Source organism: Paroedura picta, chromosome 18, assembly GCF_049243985.1.
Source record: "Paroedura picta isolate Pp20150507F chromosome 18, Ppicta_v3.0, whole genome shotgun sequence".
Lineage (NCBI taxonomy): Eukaryota > Metazoa > Chordata > Lepidosauria > Squamata > Gekkonidae > Paroedura > Paroedura picta.
The window spans coordinates 13,094,841-13,108,819 of NC_135386.1; the positions used below are offsets into that span (position 1 = coordinate 13,094,841).

Here is a 13,979-nt window from a genome sequence, read left to right on the forward strand (position 1 = left end):
GGGGCAGGACAGCCGCCACTGAGTGGCACTTGTCATGAGAAACGCTCCTCCTCCAAGGCCTTGCCAGAAATATTATTCTTATTTTTATTCTATCATTTTGGCCCACCACTCCCAGATTAGCTGTCATAGCGGGATACACAATAAAACCCCACAATAAAACCACATAGTAGAACACATTAATGCCCAGGTGAACAGGAGCATATCTCACACTACTGCGCACCCAGGCTTTCACACAGCAAATGGAAGCACTTGCCTATGAGATCTGGACATTCCGTCTTCTGCCTCTTCAAAATGACATAGTTCAACCAGTCATAGCGAGTGGCGATCAGCACCTGGTGGCTCGTCGTGGCAGCCCTGCCTCCTCAGAGCCAGCAGAAAGTCCCAGACCCTGTGGATCGTTCCCCACTCATAGCCATCCCTAATGTCCACAAAGAGGAAAGACGGGCCCAGATGTCTCAGGGAGTTGAGTGGGCGCCCACAATGTGAAACATGGAGTATGAGCTATAGGAGCCATGTTCCTTGTCACTCTCTTCCTCCAGTCAGGTTTGTTTCAAGGTGGCCATCTGATGCCCCTCCTGTCCCCAGTTTGGGCAGCCCAGCTTCCGTGAAGACTGGAATGGGAATGGCTCCTAGAACTTCAGTCCCCTCATGCTTCCAAGCATCCATTTGCTACATTTAGATTCAATTTCATGTAGGCAGCTTTCCTTGGAGAGCCCAATGTGAATGTACAAAATCTCTAGCCCAATTCACATTGCTTTTTAATGGCTTCAGGCTTCTTACTACATCAACAAAATCAAGGTATTATCTTTCCCTGTCGTATGTCAGAACTCATTTCCTCCCTCCATAACCATCCTCTCTCATGCTCAGGAATGCCCCTATCTGCATTGGTGGGATGTTGGAGGGCACCATACAGCATGTTGGTTTTCTTTGCCACCCAACTAAGTGTCCATCTTGCACCAGGCCTGCACAGCATGCGTCGGGTTCAGAAAGAAGCTGAAGGAAGGAAGCGCCGTGAAGCTATATCAGGGGCAGCAACAGGATCAGTGCTTGGATAAGAGAGGGACACGATCTCTCATTTAGCTGCACTAAAAGACAAATTGCTCACAGGCAAGGCTGCCCCTTTGGGAGAACCAACTAGAAAATGAATTACTAGAGAATGGCAAAGAGAAAGCAGAAGTGAGTGAGAGAGAGAGAGAGAGAGAGAGAGAGAGAGAGAGAGAAGAAGAAGAGAGAGCGAGAACAAATACTATATTTCAGAGGCTGTACAGGTATGCTATCCCTCTTTTTCCAAAACAATTTTGTTACAGGAATATTTCCCCTCATTTTCGCAAGAACATTTTATGTGTTATTATCCTTCGTCCTCTTTGGCAGCATTAAAATCACTCTGCAAAATGCTCAGGAGGCTGTTTGAGAGGAGGTGAAAAAACCCAAGTCTTTGTTCCCTGATTCATTTTCCAAGCACGCCTTTTTAGTGGAAGACGGAAGGCTCTCTCAAGGATTCCATTTCTGTGTTATGCAAGGGGCTGGAACATACAATGGGCGTCTGGGTTAAGCACGTGAAAGATGGTCTGTTGCCAGGGGAGCACAGGCCTTGATGCTGATGTAACTTCTACTAAAACTGAAATTCAAAGAGAGATTAAAAAAAAAACTTCTATTAAAGAATTGAATGCATTCAAGACTATGGACAGTGTAATCCCACCTTATGCTACTTATATTAATGAAAATAACAATGAACAAACTTCAGATCTTTTCTTTTCTTTCTTTCTTTCTTTCTTTCTTTCTTTCTTTCTTTCTTTCTTTCTTTCTTTCTTTCTTTCATACATCAGATCTAAATGGCAATGATGGCTACCAACTCTGGGTGGGGAAATCCCTGAAGATTTGCAGGTGGGGCTAGGGGGAAGGACTTCAGAAGGGGGAAGGACCTGCCCCTTTAGAAGGAGATGGACCTCAACAGGCTCCAAAGTAGCCATTTTCTCCCGAGGAACTGATCATTATAGGCCAGAGGTCAGTTGTAATAACAGGAGATGTCCACCTAGAAGTTGTCAACCTTGACAATGATGTGTCTGATCATATTAGAGGGGTCTCACCTTCTCTACTGGCTTTAATTGAGCCAGCCTCTTGGAGCTGAATAGTCCACAGCTCTGCCCAGCTCTGCCCACCCTCCAAGGGCTCCTGGTAGTCCAGGTGTATCATTTTTACACACATTCTTGTGTCCTCCTGAGGCTGCTTTCCATGTCCCCCAATCACTCGAGGAATGTTGGGCTTTGTAAATACTTGAACTCTATTGCCCGCTTGTGGAGTAAGAGTTACATGGGCACAATAAGAGCTGGGTCCCGGGATTACTGTGTGCATTTGTCTCTTGTTCAGACCCAGTAATCAGATGGTGGATTATGTGGTGGTTTTGCAAGCTCTCTCTTTACCTCACCCTGTCTGTTCTGTGAATGGAATTCTTCTCTTCAGTTTGCTCATTACAGATCTCTCTTGTTTAAGGAGATAGTGGATTGGAGTGGAATCCCATCAGGCACATTATGGTGCAACATTTTGAAAGCACCTAGAATTGCCAACACTGTTTCCACAAATGCTGAGAGTTTGTGTGTGTGTGGGTGACTTGAAAGGCTGAGTTTAGGAAGGAAGTGATGTTGTATCTGTGTAACTCTCTAGGCTGCATCCCCTAGTCCCTATGGCCTTTATCTGAGAGATGAGGAGAAATTTCTTGGGGGTGAGACATTGAAGCTTGGAGCTGTTAGAAACCTGAAAACACCTGTCAACAATGGAAAGGAAGCCAAGGAGGACTTCACAGAAGAACTTGATGGCACTGTTCTACAATGCAAACTTGATTGCTGAGCAGACTAATTGCTATAAAGCTTGTATAACTACAGGTACATGTCCTTCCTGATGAGTTACATGCCTTGCATAGGGTGGTTCTTTGCACTGGTGCTTTTCCAGAATATAAAATCGTGCTGGATTGTGGCTACATGCCAACAAAAAAAAATAGAATTTAAAAAGTTGGAAGGGGCCTAAAAACCGGCCAGTCCAACCCCTTGCACCATGCAGGATGAACCAAAGTATATCTAACAAATAAATGTCCAATCTCCACTTTAACTTCTCCAAGGAAGGAAGACCCATAACAGCTCTGGGCAACTAAGTTCAACCACAGAACTGCCCTTGTTATTTATGTCTCCCTTCCCCTTAATCCAGCATCTTCTCACCTGTAACTTAAATCCTAGCCTTCAACTGAAAAAGTACCCTACTCTCTTCTACCTGACAGTCTCTTCAACCCCCCCCCCTCAGCCTCCTGTTCTTCAGGCTGAATGTTCCCAAAGCTTTTTCTTCATAAGGCTTAATTTACAACCCCCTACTGATCTTCAACACTCCCCCCTGCACCTGTTCGGTGTAGTGGTTAAGAGTGGCAGCCTCTAATCCGGTGAGCCGGGTTTGGTTCCCCAATCCTCCTCCACATGCAGCCAGCTGGGTGACCTTGGGCTAGTCACAGTCTCATTAGAGATTTTCTCACAGAGCAGTTCTCTCAGAGCTCTCTCACACCTACCTACCTCACCAGGTGTCTGTTGTGGGAGAGGATGGGAAGGTGATTGGAAGCTGCTTTGAGACTTCTTTGGGTAGTGAAAAGCATGGCCTTGGCAGGGGGGAGGGGATCTCTAAACTTACTAGGAGTCAGACAGGAGGCCAACCTCCAAAGAGAAACTAGAGAACAAATGATGTGACATCACAAAGACCACCACAAAGTTTTGGGGACCCCAATTGAAGAGGGAGATGACCGAGAGGGGACCTGATAACCATCTTCAAGTATTTAAAAGTGTGTCATGTAGAGGATGGAGCAGAATTGTTCTCTCTTGCCCCAGAGGGACAAACAAGAGCGAATGGGATTAAATTAATCGCTTCTCAGCCTTTTGGCTAAAATCAAGTGTAGTATCGGATTAAATTAATTAATAGAATTAATTGAATTCTATCTAAACATCCAGAAGAAGTTCTTGACAGAGCGGTTTCTCAGTGGAATAGGCTTCCTCGGGAGGTGGTGGGTTCTCAATCTTTGGAAATTTTTAAACAGAGCCTGGATAGCCATCTTACGGAGAGGCTGATTCTGTGACGGCAAAGGGGTGGCAGATTACAGTAGATGAGTGATTGGGATGTGAGTGTCCTGCATAGTGCAGGGGGTTGGACTAGATGGCCCATGAGGTCCCTTCCAACTCTATGATTCTATGATTCTATGGAAGCCTCTTAGTGGCCTTGGTGAGGGAAAGATCTCTAAACACAATAGGTGTCAGAAAGGAGGCCAACCTCCAGAGAGAAACTAGAGAACAAATGATGTGACATCACAAAGACCTCACCTGAGTTTCCTTGAGAGAATCATAGAATCATAGAATCATAGAATCATAGAGTTGGAAGGGGCCATACAGGCCATCTAGTCCAACCCCCTGCTCAACGCAGGATCAGCCCAAAGCATCCTAAAGCATCCAAGAAAAGTGTGTATCCAACCTTTGCTTGAAGACTTCCAGTGAGGGGGCACTCACCACCTCCTTAGGCAGCCTATTCCACTGCTGAACGACTCTGACTGAGAAAAACTTTTTCCTGATATCTAGCCTATATCGTTGTACTTGAAGTTTAAACCCATTACTGCGTGTCCTCTCCTCTGCAGCCAGCAGAAACAGCATCCTGCCCTCCTCCAAGTGACAACCTTTCAAATACTTAAAGAGGGCTATCATGTCCCCTCTCAACCTCCTTTTCTCCAGGCTGAACATTCCCAAGTCCCTCAACCTATCTTCATAGGGCTTGGTCCCTTGGCCCCAGATCATCTTTGTCGCTCTCCTCTGTACCCTCTGTACCCTTTCAAGGAAGGGATGCCTCTTCCTGGCCTTGGGGGATGGGGGAAATCTAAATACACTGGGAGTCAGACAGGAGGCCAACATCCAGAGAAAAACTAGAGACCGACATGACATCACAAAGAGCTCACCTGACTTTCCTGGGGAGGAAGGGATGCTTCTTATTGGCCTTAGGGTAAGGATCTAAAAACACACTAGGGGTCAGAAAGGGGGCCAACCTCCAGAGAGAGACTGGAGACCAACTGACATGACATCACAAAGAGCTGACCTGAGTTCCCTGGAGAAGAAGGGGTGCCTCTTACTGGCATTGGCGGGGGAAGGATCTAAAAACTCACTGGGATTCAGACAGGGGGCCAACCTCCAGAGAGAAACTGGAAACTAACTTACATTCATTCACTCACTCACTCACTCACTTATTTATTTATTTATTTATTTATTAGATGTTTAGCCTATCACTCCCAGTTGTTCAAACTGGCTTGTGGCATATAACACAATAAAATCCCCATAATCGAATCCAAATAATAGTCAAAAATTATACCTCCTGGGCGGTGAAAACTAACCAACCTCCCCCATAGCCAACGCACTCCCCAATAAGCCGTGCTTTGGGAACAGATGGTTAGGGGAGTGGGCTGATGGTCTAGCCAGTTCAGGGAGGAGGGTGCATATCTAACTGCCTTGGTCTCAACCAAAGACCTTGTGGTGATTTCACAACACTAATCTCAAAGTTTTATTCTTAAACACAGTCTTTAAAATTCGAAGTGAAGAGTTACAACAGCGGTTTATATGACCGTTTTAATAGCCATGCAGAGTTGAATTGTGGAAAATTAAAGCATTGTAAACAAAGGTTCTTTTTTCAATGCTCTCTAGCGATACATGGGGAATTCCTCCTAGTGAAAGAGCTCCATCCTGCAGCCCCTGAGGAACTGCTAGAGCTCTGACATTTGTTGGGTGATATGATCATATAGGATCACTGGCAGTCTTCAAGCAAAGGTTGGATACACACTTTTCTTGGATGCTTTAGGATGCTTAGGGCTAATCCTGCATTGAGCAGGGGGTTGGACTAGATGGCCTGTATGGCCCCTTCCAACTCTATGATTCTATGATTCTATGATCATGTTAACCTGCCCCCCTCTCCCAAAATGGCTGAAGATTAGCCTGGAGAGTGTGGGAAGGGGAAAGGGCCTTGTGTGGGGGATATACACAGCGGTGATGCTCTGGCAATTCCTCCTAGTCTCTATGCTCTTTACCAAAGAGTTTAGGGGAAATTGCTGCCACGTCACCAAGAAGTGACATGACATCATCCCCTAGCTCCTCCCCCCTTGTGCTCAGCCCGCCCCCATTTCCTGGCATTTGGCTAGGCAGTAGTGCCCCCATTGATCAATATCCTGGCTTCTCTTCTGCTTCATGCTACAGCGTGACAAAGAAAGGAAACCCGGGAGCAGAACACTTGCATCCAAATGATGTTCACAGCAACCCAGCACACTCCAGAGACTGTTCAGAAAGAGAAGATGAGACGTATACATCAGATAATCAGAACACTTCAGCCTTCAGGGCTGTTAAGGTGAGCCCATTCAAATCGCTCTCAGAAATAAAAAAAAAAAGTAGAAGAACGAACAAATCAATTCCAGTTAGATTATCTTCTTGTTCTGGAATAAGAGTGTGTGTTTGTGTGTGTGAGTGAGTGCGGGTGTGCGTGCATATGCGCATGTCTTTGTGTTCAGGGGGGGAAGGGGAAGACGAATGAGCAAAGGTGTTTAGAACATAAGGACTGAATGAGGTTTGAGATGTTGCGATGGCCTTGGTTGAGCTGATTTATTGATTGTAATGTCTTGCTTCTCCCCAAACCCTGCCCCCCTGTCTTTCAACATTTGCCATCTCATTTTCAAATAATAGCACAGAGAGGCCCTGAGGGGAAGGAAGGAAAATTAGAAGCATTCGCACATGCAAACATGTCCTACAGTAATCATCACAAACACAGTCACTGCTAAGGGAGGGTAACCGGAGGAAAGGAACGTTAGCAGCATCTCCGGCATCTCAACAAGGACACCCAAGAACCTCGGGGTGCCATTAAAAGACAGAGGAAAGGCGGCCAAATCCATACAAATCACATCCCATCAATCAATATTTCATTACCAATCTGTGCAAGGTTTGGGTTTGAATAAGCTTCCCCTTCAGGTGCGAAGAACAGAAATAGATCTTGCCGATCGGCGGAGAGACTCTCGAAGGGGGTAATTTTTCACCCATCATCTCTCTGAGAATTTGGCTAATGGGAGTGGTGGGTTAGGAAGAAGCAGACTCCTTTTCTTTCCCCAAATCCACAGGCTGGATGGAAAGGGACAAAGTCGATTCATAACTTCATAACTTCGCCACAACCAAGCGGGGTGCAAAGAAGGGCACGGTGGGCTCGTTGTCCGTTGATGCTTCTTCAGTGGCAAGACAGAGGATGGTAAGAAGTGCTGACAGAACAATGTCTTCTGCTCCTTCAGAGGCATTGGGAGAACTGATGTGTTAGCCTGGCATCGCTAGAGAAAAGAACCAGGGAGCACTTGGTGAAATTGTGGAGAGTTGCTGTTGGTCAGAGCAGACAGTGCTGACCTTGAGAGGCCTATGGACTGATGCAGGGACAGAGAGCGCTGGTTAGGAATTGCCTGTTGCAAGCAGACATTTGGCAACCCTCCTTTTTACACCCAGGGAAATTATGAAGCATTTGTCACGAAAAAGTATATAGCCATGCGTTAAAAAGGCAGAGCAAAAGACTGGTTCCTTGCAGGGAGACAAAGATCCTCTGACATGTTTCCTAAATGAAAGAGAGAACAGAGATGCTGATTTGAAAACCCAGGAATTCATGTGCCCAAATAGGTTAAAATCACTGTCAGGCCTAACCCCTTTTTCTAAGCGCAGGAACTTCTACGGTGCCACAAAAGGACCCATTTAGATGAAGATTTTCATTAATTACCCAACAGTGCTGGAAGTTCAGAACTTGGCCACGATGCAAAACAAACTCCCTGAGCAAACTCCCTGAGCAAGCGCCATTGTTCAAGTTGATTTAAGAAGAGCTGGCTGCCCACTGTCTGCAGCCCAAGAAATGAACGATGTGTTTCAGATCGGATTGGTTGAGCCAAGCCCTCAAACTTGGCTTCCAAGCAAGAGAGCCTTCGAGCACTCATTAGCAGAGTTCAGTTAAGTCCCTTTGTCTTCCAACATCTGGCAATCAAAGGCACTCAGCAGGTTACACACAAACACACAACTGGGTCAACTTCGTACACCATTGGAAGCAGAATGCCAAAGGAAATGTGCAGAATGAGGCCTGGTTTACACATGCAGGTAGTGAGATGGCCAGATGGGACCATGGCACCAGGATGCATTATTAGGAGATAGTGTATGTGCACTTTGTAATAAATCAATGTATTTTGTTTTAGGTGCCTGGCCAGAATGCATTACCCCTTTTCATAGTGCAGGTGGAGGATCAACTTCTGGAAAGCACTCCTAGGTTTAAAAACCCATTTTAGTTCAGTATCTCCTCCCCCTCTGCCAGAGCACCTGGGATAATGCAGTGGTCAGAGTGTTGGGTTCGGATCTGGGAAGCCCAGGTTCAGATCTAGGGTTGCCAGCTCTTGGGTGGGAAATACCTGGAGACTTTGGGGGTGCATCTAGGAGTGGGTGGGATTTGGGATGGGGATCAGTGGAGTCTAATCTATGGAGTTCATCCTTCAAAGCAGCCATTTTCTCCTGGGGGACTGATCTCTGTCACCTGGAGATTAGCTGTAAAACTGGGTGAACCCCGTCCCACCTGGAGATTGGCATTCCTATCCAACTCCACCCACACATCCTGCCATGAAAACTCATTAGGAGTTCACAGAGATGTTGTGAGGGGAGACTATTGTAAGCTGGTTTGGGTCCCCAGTACAGGAAAAAGTGAAATATTTAAAATGAGAGGGGATCTGATCTTTGAGTATTTAAAAGGCTGTCATGTAGAGGATGGAGCAGAGTTGTTCTCTCTTGCCCTGGAGGGACAGACCAGGTCCAATGGGATGAAATTCCATCTAAACATCTGGAATAAGTTCCCGACAGTTAGAGCGGTTTCTCAGTGGAACAGGCTTCCTCAGGAGGTGGTGGGTTCTTCATCTTTTGAAATTTTTAAACAGAGGCTTGGATAGCCATCTGACAGAGAGGCTGATTCTGTGGAGGTTCAAGGGGGTGACAGGTTACAGGGGATGAGCAATAGGGTTGTGAGTGTCCTGCTGTCATGAACCAGGCAGAGTTCAGCTAGTAAAGTCCTCTCAAAGCAAGCGTCCGAGATTTCCAGGTGAAATCCAAAGAAATGCTTTATTGAATAGGCAATACAAAACTGAAGGCAGCCAAGAAGCATAGAGCAAAGTTCTTGGCAGAGACAATTTACACAGGCACATTGTTTGCATATATAGGACCCACACTCTAGGGGAGGGGGGACATTGGAATTGTGGCAGCAGATTGAGAAAGGGTGCGAAGATTCTCAGGCTGAGCCAAATGGCCCACCTTTGATCTAAATTGTAACAACTCTGTTTTGTCTCCACATTCTACAGGGATGTTTAGGGCGAAAGAGATAAGAATGTTCAGCTAAGAACATCAGGGGGATGTGAAAGGGAGGTTGGGCATCAGATAGGAGACAGGAGAAGCATGAAGGTTTTATGGTGACAGGTTCAGAGTGCATGTGAAACATGTTACAGCCTGGGTTCAAAAGGACATCAGGAATGCCAGGATGCCTTGCAATCAGGGGCATGAGGTTCATGACACCTGCATAGTGCAGGGGATTGGAGTAGATGACCTAGGAGATCCCTTCCATAGAATCATAGAATGATAAACAGTCCTTCTCCTCGTCTCTCCCTGTCCTCTCTAAAGAAAGAAGTCAAATTGGCCTAGATCAGGACCAGGTATATTTCAGCCCCGGCCCTGGCATCGTGGAACACTGCCTCATAAACCCTGCAGGACCTTAAACAGGTTCACAGGCCATGTAAATCAGAGTTCTTCCAGCAGGCCTACATTTTAGAAATTGCTGGCCTCCCAGTCCAAGTTTACCACACTCACATTTTATGGACTATTTTCTTCATCATTTCTTACCCCCCTTTTCTTTCCTTGCTAAGTAATGTTACAACAGGGTGTTCTTTTTTTTAATTTTTAAAATTTTGTAAATTTCTTTTTTTCCTTCCTTTATAGTGCTCATTGGCTTTAAACTTTAAACCATTATATTTTGTCATATGGGGGAATAAAAGTTTTATTAATCTTAATTTCATGTTTTTTAAATAATTTTGATTTACATGCTGCTCCTCTTGGACTGGCCGTCTCGAGTCGGTAAGTAGCAAAATACACAACAGTTGAGCAATAAAAGTGCATAAAACACCATAAAATCAATTCATGGCTAATTTTAAAAAATATATTTATATTTTTTAGCCTGCAGCCAGTCTATTTGGGCTTAATAACTCACTTAATAACAGGGAACCAGCTGGAGGAGTTGCGGGGGGACAAAAGGAGAAAATATACAATAGTTCTGGTTGGCCTCAGCCATGGGCCTGGTGGAAAGGCTCTGCCTTGCAGGCCCTGTGAAACTTGGAAGGTTCTGTCCGGGTCCTGATGTTCTCAGGGAGCTCATTCTACCAGGCAGGAGATGGGGCTGAAAAGGCCTTGACTCTGGCTGAAGCCAAATATCTTTCTTTGGGGCCAGAGATCCTCAGTTAGTTGGTTCTGCATGAGTGCAATGTTCTCTAGGGCGGGGGTAGTCAACCTGTGGACCTCCAGATGTCCATGGACTACAATTCCATAGAATTGTAGTCCATGGACATCTGGAGGACCACAGGTTGACTACCCCTACTCTAGGGAACAGATATGCAGAGCCTGGGCCACTTAAGGCCTTGAAGGTGGGTACCAGAACTTTGAACCAGTTGAATTGCCAAGAGATAGAATGTCAGTGACCTGGTAGTATATGAGTCCATGTCCCATAATAGAAATGATAGATCTTGATTTAGATTTATAAGCTGATCTTTCCCCAGTAACGGTTTATTCCATCCTTTCCTCTCCTCGTCAAAGTTTAACACTTGAAAACTAGGTGAGCCAGACTAACTTTTCTTCCCTGTATGACAAAAACAACTGCATTCTGCAAAAGAGATCCCCAGATAGTGACTTTTCATTCCTCGGGTCATGATAGCATTTAATCTGGCCGCCATTGGGATATGGTCATCGATCTGAGATATGTTTTTAATATAGCAGGGGGTTCGTATCCATTATATGCCAGAGAACATACCCATCTTGCTTGTTGATTTGCACATCTAAAATCCAATATCAATAGCTCTTTTTTTGAGTTTGTGATCTTTAAACATGTTTCTAAATGATCCCTAGACAGAATTTGAAGGTGTTGGAATCCCAGTCCCTAGAAAAAGGAAGCTGGACTTTGCAAGCACCTCTTCGACCCCAAGTCTTCTGCTGCTGGGGTATGGGGGGGGGGGAGAATTTTTCCCCAAAGAAATCAAAAACCTTGTACAAAATGTATTACTGTTCTAGGGAAAACAATACCAGATCAAAAGGTCCGTTTAAAGATAGTACATATGCCAGCTCCAGGGGATTTCAAATATTTATACTTTGCTACATTTTTAATCTTTAAGAGTTCTAGGAATGCTGTGCTATCATAGCTTTTTTTCTGACGCACATGAGACACACTCTCAGCACAGAATTATATAATAGCAAAGAGTGGTGACCCTCGGCATATGCCATAGGAGGTGGTCTCCAAAAAGTCTTAAATGTACATGTATTGGTTGGAGCCAGAATTTACAGATCCCATTCAACTACTCAGCTACACTTTATAATGAGTTTAGACATTTTATATAGAGTGTATTGTCACAATTCTGACCACTGAGGAAGACCCAGTAGGGTCGAAACGCGTTTGGTCTTATGTGCTGTTAGTTCTGTATAGTTTTTATGTCGTTTTTATTCTGTTTTCAATTGTGCACTATAATAAATGATTACCATTTTTACATTATTTTATTGTACAGCTCAACTTCTGAGTTCCTGAACAAGAGCAAATACAGCTTGAAAAATTTGCTATTCCAAAAAATACAGCCAGCATGAAACTTCCTGATAAGGAGAGCCCAACTACCCCACACCAAAAAAGAGAGGAAATTTTTGACTCTGTCCGATTTTTCTATTGGTATGCAGAATATAGGCTCTGCAATCCCTAACAGAAATATCAGAGGAGAAGAGGTGCAGAGGGCACGTACCGCATTCAAATTAAAGCCCTACTGACTCAAAGCCAGTGAAAATTGAAAGTTAGCTATTCCGGCCTGATTCTGAGCCAGAAAAAGATCAGCTCACCCAAGTCCCTGCGCTGCCATGAAACTGGCCAGGTGATTTTGGGCCTTTCTCAGCCTAAACAACATGGCTGTGATGAAAAGCTAGATTTGAGTCTAGCAGTACCGTGTGTTTGCATTAAGTGCTGTCAAGTCGTTTCTGACTTATGGTGACCCAATGAATGACTGCCCTCCAAAACATTTTCTAATTCCCAGCCTTGCTCAGGATTGGCAAACTGGTAGTCCTCATGGCTTCATTGATTGAATGGTAGTCCTCATGGCTTCATTGATTGAGTCCACCCATTGCATGTTGGGGCTTTCTCTTTCCCTGCTAGACTGCCTGGGCCCTGATTCTGGTTCAGATTTCAGCAGAAATAGATTTCTTAATCTATTTCCCCAAAATCTACGGGGCCAGATGTGAGTTGTTGCTGTTCCAGTGGGTTATCAAGCTGATGCCATTTAGCAGCATATATAGTATGGAAAGTGCCGTGACATCATAGCCAACTTATTGTGGCCCATCAAGGCAAGAGGCATTCAGAGGTGGCTTGCCATTGCCTACCTCTGCACAAAGACCCCCGGAGTACTTTGGTGGTCTCCCATTCAAGAACTAACCAGGGCTAATCATGCTAAACTTCCAAGATCTGATGAGACCAGGCTATCCGTAGTCATTTAGGACAAGGTGATCTACATGCTACATACATGCTATTTCCCACCAGTTGAAAACAGTCCCCGCCCCAATTTTCCTGGCAACCAAAACAGCAAATGACTTACCAAACCATGATTCACATTTATTAGGAGCCAATGTCAATTGTTTCATGGGGAAACCTGCTCCATAAACCACCCATAGTGGAGCAAATTGTCTCATGCCTAGGGCTGAAAGGGAACGTGAATGTTGGGAGCTTATGATGCTTCCCTCAGATACAGAGGAGACCTTTGTGGCCCTGTGTTCCCCCTTAATGGGATTTTAGCCATGAAAAAACCTCTCCCTTCCCACTCTGCTGGAGATGATCTCCGTATGCGGCCAAGGTTCTTCTGAGAGCTGACATTCTTTGCATCATTGGCTGCAGACTCTTTCACAATGGCTTTTAAAGTAAAGCTTTCCTTTGCTTCGCCAATAGTAGCAGAATATGCACCCCACTTCCCACAAAGCCCAAGGGAAAATAAATTGGAGTGATTATTGATTGATAGTTTTAATGCCATCTTCTCACTCAAATAGGGACTTCAAGACAGCGAACGTTCAAATTGCATTAAAATAACATTTTAAAAGTCTTTGTAAACTATTTAAACATTTAAATGGAATCATATAAATGACAGTTATTGGGATATACCAAATATGTCTTCACGTAGTGGCAGAAGACATTGATAGAATCATAGAATCATAGAATCATAGAATCATAGAGTTGGAAGGGGCCATACAGGGCATCTAGTCCAACCACCTGCTCAATGCAGGATCAGTCCAAAGCATCCTAAAGCAAGACATATAGGAGACAGATGAATCTCCCTATCCCACAACCAAGATTACTATTTTTGGGGTTGCCACCCATCTAGGCTTCACTGGTAGAGGCACCCAAATCGGGAGCTTCACAGATGACCAGATGGGTGCATTATGGGAAAAAGTAGACCTTCGGTTATGCTAACCCCAAGCCATATGGTCAGTATTTGACTAGAGGCCTGAAACAAATTGGGAGCTACCCAGATGGAACAAGACTGGAATTATATGCTTCCTGCGACCCTGCTCAGTTGAAACATCTAAAGAAACATTGAAGAGAGCCAAAGGAGAAAAAGCAGTGCTCCTCTGAAGGCTTTCCTTAATGGCATCTGGGCTGTC

At 44.9% G+C, this 13,979-nt stretch overlaps 1 long non-coding RNA gene and 1 pseudogene across 1 annotated transcript; both read left to right on the top strand.

Annotated features, from left to right (window-relative positions):
* Positions 1-3,892: 3,892 nt before the first annotated feature.
* On the top strand, positions 3,893-3,978 carry LOC143828146 (U2 spliceosomal RNA; annotated as a pseudogene).
* Positions 3,979-4,909: 931 nt separating this feature from the next.
* On the top strand, positions 4,910-11,956 carry LOC143827786 (uncharacterized). The gene is made up of 3 exons (XR_013227408.1): positions 4,910-5,013; positions 6,252-6,399; positions 11,858-11,956. It is a non-coding gene; the product is annotated as an uncharacterized LOC143827786 (long non-coding RNA).
* The last annotated feature ends 2,023 nt before the right edge of the window (positions 11,957-13,979 follow it).